This window comes from Melospiza georgiana, chromosome 8 (assembly GCF_028018845.1).
Source record: "Melospiza georgiana isolate bMelGeo1 chromosome 8, bMelGeo1.pri, whole genome shotgun sequence".
NCBI lineage: Eukaryota > Metazoa > Chordata > Aves > Passeriformes > Passerellidae > Melospiza > Melospiza georgiana.
This window is the reverse complement of record NC_080437.1, coordinates 20,231,138-20,249,380: the sequence shown is the minus strand read 5'-3', so window position 1 is coordinate 20,249,380 and position 18,243 is coordinate 20,231,138.

The following is an 18,243-nucleotide window of genomic DNA, read 5'->3' as shown; positions in this document are numbered from 1 at the left end:
TCCATACATTCTCAGTCCTTCCTCCACCCTTCAAAACCAAGCTAAATGGTGTATTATTAATGATCTTTGGTTTAATAGCCATGCTATTACAGAAAATCTGAAAAGGGATAATTCCACATGCCAATAATCTGTCCGCTGATTCTTCTCTTTTGGTGTGAGATGAGCATGCAACTATTACTATTCTGGTTAAATTCAGTTCTCAGGCAAATAAGAGGCCCTGACTAGAGCTGAGGGATTGTGCTGGCAAGCAAAATGAGAAAGGACGAGGCATTTCAATCCTAAAGTTCATACTTAGCAAGTGATATCACCTTGGGCTGCTGGCTGCGTTAGGATTGGTTCAGCAGCCAGGCCTGGGGAGGAACAGGATAGCTGAGCATCAAGGGATTCTGTTCTGGACCAGGCATGGAAATTTCCAGGTCCCCTGTAAAATCTGTTAGCACTACATTGCAGAAGATTTCCTGTAATCTTTGTGACACAATTTGTGCTCCAGGCTCTGGAGAATCTTTATGTCCAAAATGCTTCCCTTGGTGGATTTCCAGTGATGCAGCTGGGAGGCAAACCCGGTCCATCTCACTGGTAACAAAGATAATTGCTGTCTCTGTTAATTCATGTTTCCTGTGTTAATGATTTCTTTCCGATAAAGTGCACTGAGAATTTTTTCTTGTAGCATAAAGAGAGAGAAAAATCATTCCTCCCCACTGCCTGGAATCTGTTGCCAGTTTCTGCTGAGACAGTGAAGATGGAAGCAGAAGGTTTTTGTCATTCTGAATTTCTTGGACAGTGTTTTTTTTTTAGTTTTTTGCTATTCTCAGTACTGTTGTAGGATACCTTTTACCCATTTGGAATTCAAGTATCCCTGTTTCCTATGCTGGTGATCCTGCTGCCTCCAGCTGGGATTCTGCAACACAAACTATTTACAGAATTAAATACTGGAACCAGGAGTCTTTAATTGCCTGCAGATGCATCTTCATCCTCTCAGCAGCACTAGACAGATGCCTGAACTATGTAAGCTGGTGCAAACTCTAAATTGATCTTAAGTGCCTACACAGACCTCCCTGACACTGATTTTTGTCTGGTTCTACAGTAGTGAGAATGGTTCTGTGCCCTCAGACACTGTCTGTGTGACCAGTCATGGAGAGCTGTGCAGCCAAGCCCTGGAGCAGAGGCACGTGTCCTGGGAATTGGAGGGGGGTCATCTCCAACCCCAGTGCACACAGCTGTTTGACACTCCTGAGGAGCTTTTGCTATCCATGACCATGGGCCATTCTGGCCCAAATCAGGTTGTCAGTGTGATTATAATCACAGCCATTGAGGGAAGTGTTCATAAATTTCCTATTCTTGTAACCAAGGCTGGCACTGATGTATAAGCCCCAGAGCTTTGAAGTCAGGGCTGCCTTCAGAGCACTCTGAGAGTAGATAAAGAGATGTCAGCACTGGATACGCTGTATAACATTGCTTTGGGTTGCTCAGAAACATTGTAAAGTTCATATTTCACAATCATTAGCCTCAGCAGTGCCCATCTGTTAAGCACTGGTAACAACTGAAGTGTTTCATAGCAGATGTTCTCCCTGAACAAGTGCCTGCACAGACTTTGCTGATTTCCTGGATCACAACTGTTTATCCCAAATAATTCTGTAAATAATTGTCAGAGGTCAATTCCTAGTGAATGTCCTGTTTTCTGGGTTTACACTGGTAAGAGCAGTGCAGAACTGCACCCTCTGCACTTTAGCCCTGCTCTCAAATATTGGTACAAATCAAGAAGGGAATCAGTGGAGTGTAAACCAGATGGAAGTGAGATCAAAATAAATCCTTCCACTTTTACCTCATAACACTTCAGATCACAGATGGGAGCACTGAGATGCAGACAAAATATGACAGGAGGTTACTTGAACATCTGGAGTCTAAACAAATGCTTCTTTATACAAAATAACATTTAGCAAAAAATGCCTAGAAAATGTGAAAACTGGACCCAATTCTGGTCCCATGGAAGTCACTGCCAACACTCTTGTTCACGTCAGCAATTCTGCTCTGATGACATTACAAATGTCATGTCTGAGTTACATCCGATGGCAAATGGAATTTTAAAAGCTTTCCCCAAACCTTTCGAGTTGAATTGTCTTTGCCAAAAAAAACTTTGCAAGGATATTTAAGGCAGGAGCCAAATGTCCAGTATTTGTATTCTCTCTTCAAAGCCACAAATGTCTACGTGGTGTTCAACTTGCCATGAGAGCCACTTAGAAACGGGCACTTAATTCTGCTTTGTACCTCTAGAAATGCCCCATCTGATTTAGGTTTTGACATAACTGTAAAAGGGCCATGGCACTTTAGGGTAACACTGTTGTCCAAGCATTTGTCATTGAATCTCTTTCAATGAGGAGAGTTTCTCTCACAATTACCCAGCTGTGAAACAGAGCTGGATGAGCACTTACCATGATTGAGCTGCAACACCAAGCTGCTGCTCAGGCATGGCATAAGCTGATCTGGTAGGCTTTGGAGTTGATGAATAGCATTGGATGAGCTGTTTGAGACTAAAATAAAAAGAGAATGTCACAGAATCAAGGCTCATGAATGTTGGAGTCTCTGCAAGTGACAGTTCTGTACTTACCCAGATAAGAACATCTACACGGAGAACCAGCTTCTTTGGGAGGCTGGTCTGTTCAGTTTAGCTGGGAAAAAGATGAGAACAGAAGTTGGTTTGTATAAATTTTTAGGAAAGGATGTTGTAATAAAAAAATACTTGGATAACACTGGAGGAATCTGGAATTCTTGATAGATGATTAGAGCGGACAAGCTCGGGATATACCAGTGTGTGTTTATGGTTTGTGTAATGAAGGACAAATAGGCAGCCCTGTCTCTATCCAACTGGAAATCTGTGTGTGATTAAGGAAGGGAGATGTGCTCCCTTCACTACCATTAAGTAGAGTTCTCCCTTATATCACTGTCATGGGCCAGGATCTGATTTAAACCACGTGCTGTAGCCAGTAACCTCAGATAAATCAGCACTTTGTGTCTTTCTAAGGTATTGTCTGTCGTTGCAAGGACATTTAACAAACTGCCTGTGTGGGAATTGCTTGTTTAATCTAAAGCAGAAATACAGACATCTTTGGGGTGGGAAGGCAGGAGTGAGACCAATAGGACTCGTAACAAATATGTGAAAAGTATTAAAGTAGCCAAGGCCTTCCACTGCAGGTGGTGGTCTGCATGCACATGTAGGGGAGAAGCCCTCTGTGTGGAATGTCTGATGTACAGTGCAGGTGTACATGGGCAGGCCACATCAGCTGGGCTCAGTGCTTCCTGCAGGGTGAGGGGCATGGTGACAGAGCTTCCTACAGCTTTACACCACTGTGTAGCACCTTGCTGACCCAGCTGGAGACTGCAGACTCACCAGAACCACCCCAGCTCTGGTGATGGTCACTGCTCTTTGGGTGCTCCTGGTATTTTAGTAAAACTGTGCTGATCTTGTAGATCTTTCAGGCTTGGGTGGTTGTTTAATCTTTTGGTGGGATTGGCTGGGGGATTATATACTTAAAATTCACAGATGTCTTCTTAATTTTGCTGCAGATTTAGATAAGAAATTTTATGAGATACAGATTTCAGACAACTTTAGACGAACAGTATTCCAGGCTGAGATCTCAGTCAACTCCTGAGAAGGGCAGGGATGGGGCATCATAGGGTGTTAGAATGATTTTGTCTCAAAGGGACCTTTAAAGGTCCTAGTCCAAACTCCCTGAAATAAGAAGGGACACCTTCAATTAGATCAGGTTGCTCAGAATCCCATCCAACCTGACCCTGAATGTTTCCATCAAGGGAGGGGTCATCAACCACTTCTCAGTAGAGTGAAAGTGTATATATGTATGTATAGAAAATTAGTGTGGACAGCCGGGATTTTTTTTTTGGTCTATTGCCTCTTCAAATGTGAAATCCTCAGCTGTGATCCAAGGGGAATAGGTGCTTTGTTGTTCAGGTGCAGCACAGGGGAGACACGTGCCTGCTCCTTAGACAGCTCCTTGGTTATTCATTCAGATACAACTGCATCTGTATTTTGTGTTTTGGCTGCTGAATATTTAAAGCAACCAAGCTGAAGTGTGCCAAAGCCAGAGAGGGTGTCAGTGGAACAGACGTGTGATGTGCAGCGTGTGGCTCTTGTTAAATGCTGTTAATTGCCTTGGCTGGGCAGCCTGCTGTTCCCTGGTAGGTCTCTGCTGGGATCCCAGCCTTTGCTCCTCTTCTGCAATGGAAACATTTCTCCCTTATTTATTTTTGCGTGAGAAAACATGTTTCCATTCCGAGCCTCTGGATACCGCTGGAGTGCCCCCCTGACCTCTCCTCGTGGGCCCAGCCCGTGTAAATGACCAGACGAAGGAATGTGGATGAAGGAAGTGCTATAAAGTAGAAATATTGCTGCCTCGTAAATTCCCTCCAGCGCAGCAAGTTTTCAAAATAAACAGAGCTACAGTCGCACAGGACAGCATAACTCAGGGTGCAAAATTCATCACTGGCTTTTGCAAAGGAGGGCAGCCTGACACCAAAATTAAACTCCTCCAGGAGTGCTCTCTGCCCTGGCAACAGACCTGCATTACATTTTCATAGAGACTTCATCTGGCTTTGTTCTCCAGATTATTCCCCTCTCCAAAACTTGTACCAGGCTGAATCCAGGGTGGGAAGCTGAACTACACTTCTTACTCTGGTCACTGGGATTTGGTGGCCTTCATATCCTCTGGGTGGCTTTATATAACAAATCACAAGTTTTGCTATTCCTGTGCTCCAGCCTGCAGCATGAATGTGTCCCCATCTCCAGCAGCTGTGAGCCCAGCCATGAGCACTGCCTGCTGCTGGATGCCAGGATGGCCGAGGTGTGCTTGGTCCTTGCCTGCTGCTGGGGCTGCTCAGCTGCTGGTCACTCTTGCTTCTGCTCCAGTGACACTTGTGTGTCTGTCTGTGAGGGCTCAAGACCCCTTACTCCTGAAAACAGATTGTCCAGGTGATTTCCAGGTGTTTGAAGAAGCAGCTTATGCGCTGCACAGATTGCTTCTCAGTGCAACATTCTGGTGTTTGCTATGCCATGAAAAGGAAGGTTTTTCCTTGGATTGGGAGCTTTTTGAAGAGAAAGGAGCTTTCTCCCAACCGACTCTGACAAGTAGTGCACAAATGGCCATCTGACAGCTTCCCAGAACCCACACCATGTCAAGAAGTGGGGTCAAACTAAGATTCTTCAAAACAAAATATTAATTTTGGAACATAAGTACGAGCACATATCTCAGCTTCAGACACCAGTCCACTCAGAAGCCTGTCTTAGGGTTCAAAGCAGTGGAGTCAACATGACTGGCAAGCAGAGACAGACTTACTTTGCAACAATTTTTTGGCTTGACATTGGAGATTTTCAGAAGTTGAATTTAAGGGACTTTTGGTGAGTTTGTACTGCTTGTTGAAATATATTCCATTTTGACACAAAACATACTGCCTTTCCACTGAGGCCCAGCGTCCTCCTGCTCTTCTCCCCTGACTCTGCTCTTCTTATCTAAAAGAATTTGGTTTGTTTATTTAGTGAAATATTGAATGTTTCCAAGGGCACCCAGACTTTTTTCTCTTCACCAGGAGCTCAAATATCTACTGAAAAAGCTTTGATGAGAAATTTTCAATCAGATTCAATGAAAAAAGAGATGGAGGAGGAAATGATGACTTTTTTTTTTTTCCTTTTAAAGTGTGCAAGAGAGTTCCTTAAGTTCAGTTGTGGGAATAAAGAAGAAAGTGACTGCCTTTGATCTGAAGGGAATCCTATAGTTTTCCTGAATTTTGCCAGCTGCTCCAATTCTGCACTTCCACTCAGACAAAACCCTACATTATGATTGAGGCTGAAACCAATGTAAACAATTGTCTGCCCTTTTACCCCTGCTGTTAGAAGATGGAGTACCAGTGGAGCTGAGAATTTACTCAATACATCTAAATGAAGTGTAACCTTCCAGAGTGAGATGGCACCAGCTAGATAACCCTGTTCAAGTAGAAATAGATGAAGGATGACGCTGGAGATTGCATGATGGGGCTGTAGCTGATAGTCCTGCTTGTGACTGCTGTGCTAACTGCACTGGACACGTAAACACCAAAAGGTTTGTCATCAACAGATCTAGAAAAACTCCCCAAAACACTAGCTAAAAGTTTTGTGTGTAAGTGAGGGAGAAGAGATTCATCAGGCCATAGATTGTATCATGCAAGAACAAGTTATTGATAAATGGATGAAGAATAAATTGAGGCTGCAATTAAGAGAAAGTCCTCAACATTTCAAACAGACTTTGAAAGACTCTGTCAGCAGACTGGATAAAAGAGGTGTGGGATAAGAGGGTTATTTGTGTAATTATGGGATCTGGACTCAGACCAGATCTTTCCTTGGAGTCCACAAACCTTGATGTACTTTTAACCTACACAGTTTTACACCTTTTAGAAATTAAATGTTTTCTATGACAGTGAGAGAGGGGACCTAGTATTGGCCACACAGGAGTGCTGAAAGAGCAGTCTGACACATCCCACAGCGTAAAGCACACAGACAGCAGATGTTTCTAAGCCCTCCTTCCTGAGGATGAGATGTCTTGGGCAGTACCTTGTAAAGGTGCAGGTTCCACATGCCCAAGGACACTGCTAGTGCCTACACATCTCTAAGGACTGTGTGGGCCCCAGTCTTCCAGTAGGTGCTTTCAGGTAAGTGGAGCATGTGGGAAGAGCGGGATGGGAAAATGGAGAGGCAGAGCAGAGGCAGAGCAGGGCAATGATGAGGGAAAAGGAAGGGAGAAGTAGGGAGATGGAGGGAAAAAATTTAGAAAAATGTGGAAATGAACTAAGAGCAAATGTGCAAGGTGAGCAAAAGGAAGGATGAGAGGGTGGCAGAAATAAAAAAACAGGGAGATTAGATGGACCAGCTGCAGAGCATGCCATAAGCAACCTCTGGGCTTGCAGACAGTGGAAATTATGGAAGCTGGCTCCTCTGACTCAGGTCCTAGTGCAAGTCCCAGGGAGCTCTTGCTCATCTATCTGTGGCTCTGCCTCACAGCAGTGTTCTGGGTGCTCTGGGTTGTTTTCCCTCATGAGCATGATTCTCTCTCTTCCAGCCTCATGGTCCTAGCAGAGTAAATGTTTGGGAAATTCCTATTGCTCTTGTTTTGCAGCATCTGGAGTTAAGGCTGAATAAAGCCCTTCAGGCTGGGAGGTTTTGGAAGGAAGCCCCACACTCCCTGGGCCCTTTGCCAGTGAGTTAATCCTTTCTGTATTGACCCTTCTAGAAGCAGCAGTCCCAGGCCACCAAGGATCTGATAGCCTTGAGCTCCCCATGCCTGGAACTGCGCTCGCTGCTTTTTAGTGCTGATCTCTTCCCACCAACTTTCCCCCAAGGAGCCAGGAGGCAAAGCAGGGGCAGTGCACATCAGCCACATCAGTCCTCATTCTCTCAGTCAGTGCTGTGGTGCAGCTGTCGCTGTGTCAGTAAGGACAGAAATGCTGGGCCATGTGCTTCAGCCACTTCTGCTTCAGTTGCCACTGCCTTGCATAAATGTGCCAGGAACTCCACACATCCCTACAGATACACCAGGATCTCTCCCAGGGTCCTTGCCTGTGAGCTGCATGGTCACTGCAGCATCCCTGACCCCTTTCTCCATGTGTGGGACTGGATCAGGCTGGGCTTGGGCCAAGCTGAAGGCACAGAGCAGTAAGTCAGTGGTGCTGGTGAGCTCATGTTCAGGGGGCTGTGTTTGTGGGGTTACAGGCAGCACCAGCCTGCCAGGGCAAATCACCCCAGTGTGCAAGAGCTGAGCTGTGTGGATGTTTGTCTTGTGTCCCGTGAGGGACTCGGGGTCGGTTCCATGGCTTGGAGCAGGTGAATGGAAGACAGGGAATTAATTGTCTCTGGCAACATCTGAAAATCTCTCAGCTTTCACAAGGAGCCATTGCAGCTAAGGATCTCTGCAGCTATGGCAGTAATCTGCACCACTTGAGAGCCTGGGCTTAGCCTGGCCTTTTGTACAGTCTTCTGAGTAATCCCAAATTCCATAAATAGCTCTTAGTGCCATAGTGCTCCTTGAGCAGCTGTTTTCCAAAGGCTGGAATATCCACACCAGCCAGCAGGACCTGGCAGCACTCATCTGCAGCAAGCAAGGTTTGGCCTTCCAGACACTGCTTCACCCCAAATGAAAGGACACTCTTGCAGTCATTATTCAGAATAACACTCTACCTTGGTTCTTCCATCCTTAAAATGGGAATAAAACACCAGGATAGAATCCTCTGTGTAGAATTTGGGTGCCTAGATGTAGCCTTCTAATGCTGTTTGGAAGTGCTCACATGTGCAGTGTGCCTGTCAGATGATAAGATGCTTGAGACCCAGGTATTTCTGAGATGGCAGCTGGAGGCCAGGAGGGAGCCCACAGACCCACAATGAGCATTGCACAGCAATGTCAGCACAGAGATGTAATTCATACAGCCAACCCAGCTGCTTTCTCCTTCACCTGTGCTGCAGACAGCTCTCAGGCAGGCTCACTCTCATGGCACATGTTGGGAGGAGTGCAGAACAGCATCTGCCACCTGGGTTTTCCTTCCACAAATAAAAGCTAAGCCCAAGGGGTTTCATGACCTTTAAACAACTTACACTTGCTCCTGCACCGCAGCTGCAGGCAGTCCACCTGGTCAGGGTGTTTGCTTGGGAGGAAAAAGCTACCTTCTGTGGGACATCTGAAAAGCTTTTGTTTCCACATCAGATCTCCTGTTTGAGAGTGCATGCAACACCTCCAAGAAATGTAAAAGGGAAAACTACAGCCCCCACGGAACCAATGAGGCTGTAAATCCAGGGAAAATCTTCTTGTGTCATTTACGAGCCAGCACATCAGACACTGGCCTCTTGTGCAGAGTGGCTTGGTCCAGGCACATTCCTTCTCCTCATTTCCTCGGTTGCCAGAGAAGGTGATGTTTGCTGTGGTGTTATTCTGGGAAAAGGGATTGCAAAAAACCAGGATTTATGTCCTTAGATGGGCACACTGCACAAATTAATTTTGTTCTTCTTCACAAGAAAAGCTAGTTGGCTATAATTTGCTAACTGGGCATGGGGAGAAGACCATTGTAACATCACAGATGTAGCATTCTAGGACTGACTTTTCAAGCCTAAAGTCTCTCATTGCTCTGAGTTCCCTTTCTGGTGCCTGCTGTCTTGGTAGCTCTACCATTTGGGCTTTTCCAGTGAGGTTATTGATAGGTACTTTATTGCACAGGGATATTGCCATGAGCTCCTGCTGGGCAAGGAAAGGACAATACTGTTCTTGTTTCCAGGTGTTCTTGACTTTATCTTCAGGGCAGACATTTATAATTCTATAAATTCCAACTGCAGTTTTTCAGATATTGCAGGAGCTAAAAAAGGCTGTTTATAATCAGGATGGGGTGAGGGAGGAAGTTGGATTTTGTTTTTTCAGGGAGAATAGTGCAAAATTTTTCAAAAACCAGAGTCAATATCCACAGTTCTTTCTTTCTACTGAAGTTTCTGATTCCCTGCTAAAATCAAATGATGCGAAACCTGCTTGAAACTGCTGAAATCAGTGGGATGTTAGGAGCTCCACATCCTCCTTGGAGCTGAGCCCAGGCGCTGGGCCATGTGCTGGGAGGGCTTGCTGCAGGGAGCTTCAGCCGTGCTTGCCCTCCACTCCTGAGCATCTGCTCTGGAGCATGGCTGGAGAGAGGATTCTGAGCTACACACACCTTTGATCTGAAATAATGTGGCCTTTGTACTGCTCCCATGCATCTTCCTCTGCATCTGCAACTGGCTGGGGGCTGGCAGCTGCTTGTGCTCTGTCAGTGAGGTTTTCCTGCTCTGCAGCACACCCAGCCCAGGTCCCACAGCAGATCTGTCCCCAGTGAGGTCTCTGTGCTCTGTAACAAACCCAGCCCAGTCCCCACAGCAGATCTGTCCCCAGTGAGGTCTCCCTGCTCTGTAACAAACCCAGCCCAGGTCCCACAGCAGAGCTGTCCCCAGTGAGGTCTCTGTGCTCTGTAGCACACCCAGCCCAGGTCCCACAGCAGAGCTGCCCAAACACCACAGAGGGAGCTGTACCAGGGCAGGGTGAGAGCACCAGGCAGATTTGGGTTGGGCACTTCACAGCACATGGGGAATGTCCAGCTGTGAAGCTCTAACAGATGTTGACACCTCTGTGCTGTGTTTGCTCTGCAAAATGGGAGTGGGGCCAAGGATCAGTCCCTCCACCTGGGATACACTGTCAGGGCTTTGTGTACATGCTAAATTAACACACACCAAAAAAAGTTGTAGTAAACTGTGCTGGGGAATTGATTGTATGCATGTGTGAAGGGGGTGGCTATGCCAAGTTTGAACACCTACTTTATTCCCTTGTGGGAGACTGACTTTCTTAGAGCTTAGCTTAATGTATACGTCATGTTTTAGGGCTTAGCTTAATGGACATGTCACAAAACAAGAAGGTGGTGCAGGAGTTTAAATACATATACATTTTGAGTAGTTTAAATACATAGACATTTTGAGCTAGCTCTTTTTCCTGAAAATGTGAGCAGTCACTGCAGATTGGAAGAAATGCAAAACTGTCTAACAAATTTTCTTCTAAACTGCCTTGTTTAGATCTCAGTATTTTCTATGGAATGAAGCAAGTTCTGAGGAGCCAATTCCTGCAGCCATATAGTTATGAATATACTGATTTTTCTGAGGTTAGTAATTTTGAGTAACTCCTAAAAATGAGATTACAAACCCTATGCAGATGCTTTTTTCAAATGTTTGCTGTTTGCACATTTGTGTTCCAGTCTGGTCAATTAAAATCATGGCTAAACTTGTTGACGTGAAATCTAGTCTGTAGAAATCCCTCACCTATAGGGTCTTTGCCAGGTTGAAAATGGCATGTAAATGGCCTTTGGTGAGCTAACAAAGCCACAAAGGCTTAAAAGTATAAAACCACCTACACAGCAGCAGTGTCTAGGTGGTTTTATACTTTAAATCTCAGTGCCTTTTTTATACTTGAAATCTCAGTGAACTGAGATACAACAAGAGAAACATTTTTAGGACTCATGATATAGGACAATGAAATAACTGGACATTTATAATTTGTTATGTGGGTCAAAGAGGAAATGGAAACCATCTCCAGAGAGGAATATTCTAAAGTAGTAAATTAGCATAAACAGATTTTTTATGCTCCAGAAGGGAGGATTTAAAAGTAGAGACATTAGGAAGGAAAGACTTCTGATGGAAAGTCGTATTGGACTATAGAAAGACCTCCTGAGGGAAGAAATAGAAGCTGAATCTCTAAAAACTTTTAAGCACCAATTGAACACAATGGCCATAAATCTTCAATCAGAAACAACCCTGCACTGTGAGAAAAGAGGGTTAGATGGCTTTACTGTACTACTCCATGTCTGGTAACTGAACAGCTCTGATGCTCTTTGTGGAAGGCTGAAGTTTTATAAGCAGCTGGGGATCCATTATGTTGAAAATGATACTCTAGGAGTACCAACTGGTCTTACTCCCTCTGTGTTTTGGTATGAGTGGTGATAATCTCCTGAAACACGTATTCCAACCCAAAATGCTGAAGCAGAAAGAGGAAGAGTAGCTGCAGCCACAGGACCAGAGCCGCTCAAAGGAGGAGAAATGACCAGCTGATATTTCTGCTAGCATGCTGGGGGAGTGGCAGGTCACAGGTGTGTCCTTCAGGGCCTCATTTCTGGCTGAGTGTTTCCCTTCAAGTGAGCAAAGGTTTAGGAGGTGGCTTTGAAAACCTCAGTTATGCAGTCAGCTATTGGTTGTAAGTTCCAGGAAAGTTCTGAGTAAAACACCACTCCAGCAAGTGAGCAAATTGTTGCATTTGGTGTGTCCCAATCTGCACACCCCAGTTAGGGCTGGACCTGTAAGACACATGTTCTTGTCCTGTGAGTGACATGTATCTTAAGTGAAGTTAATGATTGTTTATTGCAAATGAAACATTTTTGCCATCTGGCAACTTAACACAATGAATGTCAGAGCAGTTCCAGCCAATGAAACGTTTCCACCACCACAAACAATCCCTTTGCTGGATCTTGCTTCAATATGAGAATAATAAAGCTGCCCATAGCCCAGAAACAAATCTCTGAACTAGGTTTAATTTATCTGCCTCATCAGCAGGCAGGTATTTCCTGAAGATGCTGCCCAGCCCCTAATGCCTGGCTCTGGGCACACAGCACGCTAGGGGTACACAGCACATAGCCTTTCCCTCACTCATCCTTTTTTTCTTGCTCACTTTTTATCCTACCTATTACTCTGGGCTTTTATGTGATGTGGCTCTGTGGTTATTCTTATCTTTTATGTGATGTAACTCTGTGGTTCCTCTTGCCCAAGATGACTATATTCAGGGTTTTAATTGCCTCTAGGACTTTTGCAAAGCAACACTAAAATAATGGATTTTTCTTTTTTTAATTATAAAAAGGCATGTATAAAAATTCCGATTTTCAGATTTTTCCTGAATATTTGGAGAAAGGAAGACGTTAAGAAAAAGGGGGAAAATAGGGGGGGGAAAAGAAAACGGGAAATAAAAAGAAGGGGTAAAAAATAAAAATAATAAAAATATAAAGAAAAAGAGAAGGAGCAAGAAGCAGACTTCGGAAAGGAGCGGAGCCGCGGTGGAGGGGAGTTTGTGGCGGTGTTTCTCGCAGCCCGAGCGCTCTCCAGGCACTAGAGGGCTCCCCAGGACACCCAACCGGGCACCTCCTTTGGATTTTAACCGGGATCCGGGACCTGCTTCTGGCCTGGACTTTCTGAAGCGCTATCTCTATCTGCTTTGCATCGCAGAGCTGTCTCTGAATGTGAGAAGGAGATTGTTTTAGGATGAAGAAAAGTCATAAAATTAACTCCAGAAGGGCACATAATCCTCTTGCTAAATAGCAATTTAGTTCTCAGGGCAAGACTACAGCTAGACTAAAAAAAACCCCTTAAAATGAAATGGAATGACTGCTTTGCTCTGTAGATCTGTTCTTATATTCACCTCGCAAGTTGTTAATACAGACATACCCCAGGTCTTTTTTGAGGAAGAATGCAGCTGGGAAGTTTGTTTCAGAGTCTGAAAATCCCCAAAGTCTATAGGTATTTGGTTTATGGTGTTTTGTTCATGCCTATCTTAGATTAAAGCAAATAATAAGAGAAGGAAAAAAAAAATCCCAAGAGGCATGTGACTCATATTCGATTAGTCAGATGAAAGGCTGAAAGAAATGAGATGGGTGTTGTAAGGACCCCTGACCATCCTGACCTGAGCACTGGGCTAAAGCTTTTCCCTGCAGACTCTTAAACCATTTCACTTCCAACGCTCTGCTTGTCTGTGCATCGCTTTCCCATGGAGAGAGAATAAAGGCAGAGCTGAGCTCGGCCCTGGCCAGACCTCCCAGGTACCTCCCCTTGCTGGGGACTGAGGGCCTTTACTGCTGAGGTCCAGGTTCCTCGCAGTGGCCTGCAGGCTCAGTGAACCCGAACAGTCCAAGCGAAACCCAAGCAAAGCCGCACAGTTTGAAACACTCCTGGAAGAAAAGCCCCTCCGTGGTGTCAGCCTGGTGCTCAGGGGGAGAGGCAGAGCACGGCAAACTTGGCTCTGCTTTACCCCAAGCGTCAGGAAACTCCTTGCAGCGAGGCCAAGAGCTATGTTCATAACAAAACTTAAACCCAAGCAAAATTTATCACGTTTTGAGTTTCTTCGTGAAAGGTTAGACCAAGTGGGGATGTACTCTGCTGGGATAAAAGAAGAGATGGAGTCTGCCCTAAAGGGCTGATTTCATATCCACTGAAATCACATGTAAAACTCCCAGGGAAGCAAGCCTAAACTTTTAAATACTGCTACAAAAGCAGCTACCACAGTTCTCTGTCATTCTAGTTAACCATCTATAAACAGTTACTCACTTGACCTCTATTTGATCTCTCCCTCTGCCCTCCAAGGAATCTTTCAGGGCCAACATACATTATGGATATGTCTGTGTACATGAATGTTGGACGCTATTTTACTACTATGAGAACAGATCTCTTACAATTCTATCTGAAATCTGCTTGTTTGGGGAAATTGTTTTTTCTTTCTACAGACAAATCCAACAAATGACTTCTCTTGGTTTATACTGGTCTGCTGAAAATACTTAATTGCTATTTTTGCCACAGGACCTTTGTAAAGGATGATTTTGGAATCCTGCCATGGCAATAAGAAGAGAAAATAGTCGTAGCACTTGAAATGGGAAGGTCAAAGACAGGAGTCAAGAAAGATCTTCAAGTCACACTACAGTTGTCCTTTTCTAGCTGCTGCTTGAATGTGCAGCAAGATGACAAAGTCTTCAAGCTTTCACCTGATTAATAGCCTTGGGGGAAAAACATTCTGTAGGAATGCTGCAAGAGTAAGACTGCTATATAAAAAAAAGAATTCTTAAGCAAAACAAAAATGACAGTAAGATGGAAGTAAGTTATGGTCATATAGCAACTAAAGGAAGAATTTTATATGGATGGATTGGTTTGGTTGGGTTGGGTTTTATCTTTTTTTTAATATGATAAAAATTTCAGAGTTAAGTTATGAAATAATATAGATACATAAAAATATAGAAGCACTTAAAATCTCCAAGTACTCTTAACTGTGTACACTAAGGATAGAATGCAGTAGCTAATATCAATTTTAACATTTTAGCATCTTTCATTTCCTTCCTGTCACAGTATCATGCAATAAGGAAATAAGCTGTATAAACATGCTTTAAAAAACATAATCTTAAAAAAAAAAATCTGCATCTAGAGATGATACTAAACTGCTGTAGTATTATTGTGTGGGCTAGTAGATGCCCAAACAAAGAGGTAAGGTTGATTTTGTATCTTTATTGTGCAATCCAACAACCTAATTAAATACAGATTTCTAAATGTAATTTTCCTTAACTCTAGAACCCAAGGTAATGTATTGTAATGTATTTAACTTGAAATTGTTGAGATGCGCTGTTTACCTTAATTCCACTTAAATATAGATCCTATGGCCATCCAAAAAAAGTGGTGCATTTAGTTACAGTTAATAAGTCCAGGAAACTTTAAGGAAGATCTCAGTGAAATTGCATTAGTGAGAACAAGGTGAAAACAAGGTTACTATTTTCCAACTTGAGGACATTCAATTTAATTCTTGACTCACACAAAATTTTCTTAGTTGTGCTGGCCAGAAATGGCTTGTTTTAGACATAATCTATGGGAGTTTGAAACAGCTTCATATAATAATGATTTCATTGCTGTGTTATGCCAGTCTAAAATTCTAAGTAACAGAAATGTTGCCATGTCCTCATTTAAGAGGAAATGTAATTTGATACAAACACACTAAAAATTTGGAATATTTTATTATTAAAAAAAGGCTGTTTCAAGCTGTGTTGAAGTCAACAGTAGGTCTATTTAAGGTTTCTGAATTCATCCTTTCTTTGTTAGCATTCAGATAAAAGATTGAATTTACTGGCTATTAGGGAGTTCTGGCTGCAGCTGTTTGGGGGGAGAAGGGGGAGAGGGAGATATTCAGCCGCCCAGATCATCAAGGGGTGTAGGCTGGATTTTTTGAGCATTCAGATAAACACTGGTCAATTCTGTGGGAGTTAACATTAAGTAGAAACGAACTTTTCAAGGAATTTAACACTTGGCAAGTCATTTGATTTTCCTTTTAAACGTTCAATTCGTTCAGATCTCCCCGAGTTCCTAATTCTAGTTTGGGGCGGGGGTAAACCACGAGACTGCCATTGAGAGGGAGTTTTGATGCTTTGTTTTGTTTTGTTAATTTATGCTGCTTAAACCTTAAGCTCACAAGTTGTTGTATCGTAGGCAGCACTTTCTGCTTGACGGGAGGAAAAACCAAAAATCCTCGTTCATGAGAATCGCTCGGAGTTCACTCAGAAGAGCTCGATTGCTGCCTGGAGACCTCTTCTTCACTCAGGAGGAGCGGGGTGGCGGCGTGAAGCTCGGGGGCAGCGCCGGTGCGGGGCTGGGGCCGTGCGGGGCTGGGCCGGTGCGGGGCTGGGGCCGTGCGGGGCTGGGGCTGGGCCGTGCGGGGCTGGGGCGGGGCTGGGGCCGTGCGGGGCTGGGGCGGGGCTGGGGCCGTGCGGGGCTGGGGCGGTGCGGGCTCCGTCCCTCGCTGTCCCCGCGTCCCGCTCTGCTCGGGGCCCCGACCCGACACCTCCGCTCCGCCTGGGACACCGCCGTGCTGAGCCTCGACACCTCCCCTCCGGCTGGGACACCCGGGCTGCCCCTGTGCCGCTCCGGGAACCGGCCCTGCCGAAGCAGCCCCGCAGCCGCCTCGGTGTCCGCTCCGTGCCCGGCGGGAGCGCAGCGGGCTGGGCACGCTGGCGGACAGGGACAGACACTCGGCGGGGCGGCCTCTCCGCCGAGCTCCCGGGACTTCACCCAGTACCTGCACTCCTTCCCTGCCCCGCCGGGATCCCCCTGCCGGGCTGGCTGGGGCACTCGGGAGGCTGTGGAGGGATGGTGGTGCCGGGTGTGGTATCTCCGTCCTCCTGCCCCTCTCCCCGGGAGACTTGATCTCCCATGCAGAATGGGGGGCAGACGAGGCGCAGGGGGACCGAGGCATCCTCCTGCCTTGTTGCTGTTCGCTCAGCTATCCCGAGGTGTAGAGGGAGCCCTTTCACCTGCGTGCTGTGAGTCTTCGACTCAGCTCCGAAGGTCTGTCCAGACATTTCTTAGAAGCAGCTAGTTTTCACCTTCAGTTACAACACGCCTGCATGTCTAGGGATGCCCAGGGGGAAACTGCTACAAAGATTTGGCTCTGATTTTGTTCCACGTTTATGCAGTCTCTTTGATTAGATCCTTGAGGTGTTTCTCTCTGTGGCAATAGCGACAGCAAAGAAACGCTGCTCTTTTAAGTGTTATTACTACAAGTAATTGTGACTCTAAGTGTGGTGTGGACGTAACAGTGTCTCTGCTAAGTGCCGTGTGGATGTTCTTGTGTACCAGTGGGAGCACTTGTGGGGACAGCAGCACTCCTAGCAGTGTTTGCAATTGCGATGAGCTTCTCCCATCCCTGCAGAGTGTCACAACTGTCACGGCAGCAGCAGCCAGGCTCTCAGCACTGGTTACAGCTATTGGTCCTTTCAGTGAATTAGGTTCGTGCACTACTGTGCTTCCTCGCCTAAAAGAAAGGAGGGGGTCTAAGAGCAAAATCAGCCTAAATAAATTCAGTGCTCTTTGGTAAGAAGGTGCTAAGAAATACAAATAACTAGATTTAGGGAGTTGTATGTGTGTCTTTGTCACGTAGGGATCCTGTTCATCACCAAGCATCACTGCAAGTATTTCTCCTGCCCTTCAGAAACACAATCTTTTCTCAGTGAAACTGCCACAGGTAGCAAGAGGCGACATTTGGATTCCCGTGTCTAACCTCGTGGTCTGTGGCTGAGAGAATTAGCAGTTACCCAGGGTACAAAGCAGCCATGCTGGTGCTTTTGGTGGCATCATGACCCTGTCCTTCAAACATCTCCACACAAGGATTAGCTGTGCCCACTCGACCCTGCACTGCAATAAATGCAGACGAGAGGAATCCAAATTCAATCAAAGCTTCGATGTTTATTTTAAGTTTTTAATGGCAACAAACAGGGTCCTGTGGGCTTGGGCTGCAGACAGTGTAAGTCATTTACACTTGACAATGCTGTAATAGCTGAGGGCAAGTGACACCCCTGGGCCTCTGAGCTCTGCGGGGCTACCAGCGCTTTCGGCAGAGGTGCCAGGGAGTCCAGTGGCATCTGCAATACAAAGGAAGTGGAATGTTGGCAGCAAGTGTACTACTGGGGTGATGTAAAACAGGGAAGAGGTGGTGTTTAGGGCCAAACACGAAGGGGCAAAAAATGAAAGCCTCTCTCCCCTCTGCCTTTTCTCTCCTCAAATACCCACATAAACTTCTGCGAAGATTCTTCGTACGAGGCGCTGTACGCGATGCCCAGGGCGCCAGTGTCAATCTAAATTCGCTCCCACCAGAGTGAAGGGGAAGTTTTCTTCTCTCCCCGGTGTGAACACTTCAGGGATGCGTGTGTGAACACTTGAGGGACGCGTCCCGTACCGCTATCCCGGTTCCAGTAGCTCTGCTTTAGGAGCCGCCGTGCCGGGGTGGCACAGTTTGGTGGGGAAACAACTTTCTTCCCCCTGGGGCTGGATGGGGCGGCGGTGACACACACCGGTCACGGCCCCCGAGCCGCGGGTCCTGGGGGGGCTCGGAGCGCGGGGCTGGGGGGACAGAGGCTGAGCCTGGGGAGAGG